Source organism: Somniosus microcephalus, chromosome 15, assembly GCF_052327205.1.
Source record: "Somniosus microcephalus isolate GS21.2 chromosome 15, FLI_Smic_1.0, whole genome shotgun sequence".
Taxonomy (NCBI): Eukaryota; Metazoa; Chordata; class Chondrichthyes; order Squaliformes; family Somniosidae; genus Somniosus; species Somniosus microcephalus.
This window is the reverse complement of record NC_141001.1, coordinates 16,289,194-16,294,822: the sequence shown is the minus strand read 5'-3', so window position 1 is coordinate 16,294,822 and position 5,629 is coordinate 16,289,194.

Sequence of the window (5,629 nt, the reverse complement as noted above, 5' to 3'; positions counted from 1 at the left end):
GTACAAAGGGATCTGGGGGTCCTGGTGCACGAAACTCAAAAGGTTAGTATGCAGGTGCAGCAAGTGATTAAGAAGGCCAATGGAATGTTGGCTTTCATTGCTAGGGGGATAGAATATAAAAATAAGGAGGTATTGCTTCAGTTGTACAAGGTATTGGTGAGACCGCACCTGGAATACTGCATACAGTTTTGGTGTCCATACTTAAGAAAGGACATACTTGCTCTCGAGTCAGTACAAAGAAGGTTCACTCGGTTGATCCCGGGGATGAGGGGATGGACATATGAGGAGAGGTTGAGTAGATTGGGACTCTACTCATTGGAGTTCAGAAGAATGAGAGGCGATCTTATTGAAACATATAAGATTATGAAGGGGTTGGATCGGGTGGATGCAGGGAGGATGTTCCAGATGATGGGTGAAACTAAAACTAGGGGGCATAGTCTTAAAATAAGGGCTGCTCTTTCAAAACTGAGATGAGGAGGAAATACTTCACTCAGAGGGTGGTAGGTCCATGGAATATGCTGCCCCAAAAAGCTGTCGAAGCTACATCATTAGATAAATTTAAAACAGAAATAGACAGTTTCCTAGAAGAAAAGGGAATTAAGGGTTACGGGGAGCGGGCAGGAATTTGGACATGAGTCTAGGTTCGGATCGGTCATGGCCCTGTGGGTAGCGGAGTGGGCCCAGGGGCCGTGTAGCCTGATCCTGCTCCTGTTTTGTGTGTCTAATTCTGTTAGATTCAGGAGATAGTCCTGTCATAGTGGATTGGCGGTTAGGATCAGATCAGCCATGATCTTATTGAATGGCGGAGCAGGCTCGAGGGGCCAATTGGCCTACTCCTGGTCCTATTTCTTATGTTCTTATGTTCGAAACAGACAGGGAGCTAGACAAACACACAGAGAGGTAGACAAACACACAGAGAGATAGACAAACACACAGAGATAGACAAACACATAGAGAGATAGATAAACAGACAGAGAGATAGACAAACACACAGAGAGATAGATAAACACACAGAGAGATAGACAAACAAACAGAGATAGACAAACAGAGAGAGAGAGAGATAAACACACAGAGAGATAGATAAACAGACAGAGAGATAGACAAACACACAGAGAGATAGACAAACACACAGAGAGATAGATAAACACACAGAGAGATAGACAAACACACAGAGAGATAGACAAACACACAGAGAGATAGATAAACACAGAGAGATAGATAAACAGACAGAGATAGACAAATACACAGAGAGATAGACAAACACACAGAGAGATAGATAAACACACAGAGAGATAGACAAACACAGAGAGAGATAGACAAACACACAGAGAGATAGATAAACACACAGAGAGATAGATAAACAGACAGAGAGATAGATAAACACACAGAGAGATAGACAAACACACAGAGATAGACAAACACATAGAGAGATAGATAAACAGACAGCGAGATAGACAAGCACACAGAGAGATAGATAAACAGACAGAGAGCTAGATAAACAGACAGAGAGATAGACAAACACACAGAGAGATAGACAAACACACAGACAGATAGATAAACACACAGAGAGATAGACAAACACACAGACAGATAGATAAATACACAGAGAGATAGACAAACACACAGAGAGATAGATAAACAGACAGAGAGATAGACAAACACACAGAGGGATAGACAAACACACAGAGAGATAGATAAACACACACAGAGATAGAATAACACACAGAGAGATAAACAGACAGAGAGATAGACAAACACACAGAGAGATAGATAAACAGACAGAGAGATAGAGAAACACACAGAGAGATAGATAAACACACAGAGAGGTAGATAAACACACAGAGAGAAAGACAAACACACAGAGAGATAGACAAATACACAGAGAGATAGACAAACACACAGAGAGATAGATAAACACACAGAGAGATAGACAAACACACAGAGAGATAGACAAACAGACAGAGAGATAGACAAACACACAGAGAGATAGATAAAAAGACAGAGAGAGAGACAAACACACAGAGAGATAGATAAACACAGAGAGATAGATAAACAGACAGAGAGATAGATAATCAGACAGAGAGATAAATAAACACACAGAGAGATAGATAAACAGACAGAGAGATAGACAAACACACAGAGAGATAGATAAACAGACAGAGAGATAGACAAACACACAGAGAGATAGACAAACACACAGAGAGATAGATAAACACACAGAGAGACAGACAAACACACAGAGAGATAGATAAACAGACAGAGAGATAGACAAACACACAGAGAGATAGATAAACAGACAGGGAGATAGATAAACACACAGAGAGATAGATAAACACACCTAGAGATAGATAAACAGACAGAGAGATAGACAAACACACAGAGAGATAGATAAACAGACAGGGAGATAGATAAACACACAGAGAGATAGATAAACACACCTAGAGATAGATAAACAGACAGAGATAGACAAACACAAAGTGAGATAGACAAACACACAGAGATAGACAAACACACAGAGAGATAGACAAACAGACAGAGAGATAGATAAACAGACAGGGAGATAGATAAACACACAGAGAGATAGACACACACACAGAGAGATTGACAAACACAGAGAGAGATAGACAAACACACAGAGAGATAGATAAACACACAGAGAGACACACAAACACACAGAGATAGATAAACACACAGAGAGATAGATAAACAGACAGAGAGATAGACAAACACACAGAGAGATAGACAAACACACAGAGAAATAGACAAACACACAGAGAGATAGATAAACAGACAGAGAGATAGACAAACACACAGAGAGATAGACAAACACACAGAGAGATAGATAAACACAGAGAGATAGATAAACACACAGAGAGATCGACAAACACAGAGAGATAGACAAACAGACAGAGAGATAGACAAACACACAGAGAGATAGACAAACACACAGAGAGATAGACAAACACACAGAGAGATAGATAAACACACAGAGAGATAGAGAAACAGACAGAGAGATAGAGAAACACACAGAGAGATAGATAAACAGACAGAGAGATAGACAAACACACAGAGAGATAGATAAACAGACAGAGAGATAGACAAACACACAGAGAGGTAGATAAACACACAGAGAGATAGATAAACACACAGAGAGATAGATAAACACACAGAGAGATAGACAAACACACAGAGAGATAGACAAACACACAGAGAGATAGAGAAACAGGCAGGGAGATAGACAAACTGACAGAGAGATAGACAAACACACAAAGAGATAGATAAACACACAGAGAGATAGTGTGGTGGACTATACAATCACTGACCTGGACCCCTGCGATATCAACTCATTCACTGTCAGGCAGCAATCCCCCCTCTCAGACCATAACCAAATAAATATGTACCTTAAACTTTCTGCCCAAACTACAGACACAAAAAAGGAACCCAGTAAGCTCCATAAAATAAACCAGACATACAGATGGGCCCCAGACAGTGGAGAAAAATTCATCACAGCACTAAAGTCACCTGATCTCACAAGTAAAATATCAAAATTTAAAGAAAACCCATACGAGATCACCAGAGATGGTGTAAACATGGCCATAGAGGATATAAATATGATCTTCCATGAGGCAGCTGTAAAAGCCGACCTTGTGAAACAGAAGAGGAAGCGTCACAAAAGACAAAATAAAAATAAGAAATGGTTTGACCACGAATGCAAAAATGCCAGAAAAGACCTGAGAAAAATATCAAACCAAAAGCATCGCCAACCAAACAATCCGGACCTACGTACTAGATACAATGAAACCCTCAAAAGATATAAACACACCATTAGGAACAAAACACAAAACTATACCCACAAAATGCTCGAAGAAATTGAAAACTCCACCAATCCAAAACAATTCTGGGAAATGTGGAATAACCTGAGTAGAACACAATTGCAAGCATTGCCAATCCAAGATGGCGACATCTGGAGAATACATTTTGAAAACCTCTACAAAGACATCCCAATAAACGAAACAAACCCAAGTCAACATCAGGTCACAGAAAAACTCCACACATTAGAAGCAACAATTAAAGACAACCAAAACCCTCTAGACTCCACAATCACATGGAAAGAACTGGCCACAAAAACAAAATCTCTCCACCTAAAGAAAGCCTGTGGCCCAGACAACATCAAAAATGAAATGCTCAAGTTCAGCAATATGGAGATGCAGGGTGCGGTACTCAAATTATTCAACAGCATATTACGTTCAGGCTGTTTTCCCGATATCTGGTGCCAAGGACTAATCTCCCCCATATATAAAAGTGGAAACAAATCAGACCCAAATAACTACCGCGGCATCTGTGTCAACAGTTGTCTAGGGAAGTTATTCTGCAGTATTGTAAATAGTAGATTACTTGATTTTCTTAACAAACATAATATCCTCAGAAAAAACCAAATAGGCTTTCTTCCAAAACACCGCACCGCCGACCATATCTATACCCTTCACACCCTCATTGAAAAACATATACACCAAACAAAAAATGGGAAAATATTCGCCTGTTTCATCGACTTCAAGAAAGCCTTTGACTCTATATGGCACAAAGGGCTCTATTATAAACTTCTTCAGTGTGGAATAGGGGGCAAAGTCTATGACCTTATCAAATCAATGTATCTGAAAAACAAATGCGGGGTCAAAATTGGAGACAAACGCACCGATTTCTTCACCCAGAGAAGAGGCGTCCGGCAGGGCTGCAATTTGAGCCCGACCCTGTTCAACATATACATAAATGAATTAGCAGACATGCTGGAGCAAAGCGAGTCACCAGGTCTCCGTCTCCTGGATGGAGAAGTGAAATCCCTGTTCTATGCGGACGACCTGGTTCTGCTGTCTCCCACAGAACAGGGATTACAGCAACAACTAGACCTACTCGACAAATACTGCCAAAATTGGGCTCTAACAGTAAATCTAAAAAAAACCAACATCATGATTTTTCAAAAAAGGCCCAGATGTCAGGAAAACAAATACCAGTTTACCCTCAGTGATACCACTATAGGACACACTATGAGCTACACCTACCTTGGTCTAACTATTACAGCATCAGGGAGCTTCAGCATAGCAGTGAATGCACTAAAAGAAAAAGCCTGAAGAGCCCTATATGCAATAAAAAGAAAATTCTACAACATCCAAATCCCAATCAAAATCTGGCTCAAAATATTTGACAGCATAATCCTGCCCATTGCACTGTACGGTAGTGAAGTATGGGGCCCGCTAAATCACCAAAGCTACACTAAATGGGAAAAACACACAATAGAAGCCCTACATGCAGAATTCTGCCGAAGCATCCTTCGCATCCAAAGAAAAACGCCAACAAATGCATGCAGAGCCGAACTAGGCAGATACCCACTGATAATAAACATCCAAAAACGAGCACTAAACTTCCTAAATCACCTCAAATCTAGCTCCCCAGACACCCTTCATTTCAAAGCCTTTCAGACCCAAGAGCTAAACCCAGAAAAGAGTCCCCTGAGTCAGCTGCTACTGAAACTAAGTACTCAGCCGGACCCTGACCAGCCCCAGACCAACACAGCCGTCCAAACACCAATCCGAGTGAACCAAATCATTAAACAATGCAAAGAAACCTACCTGGA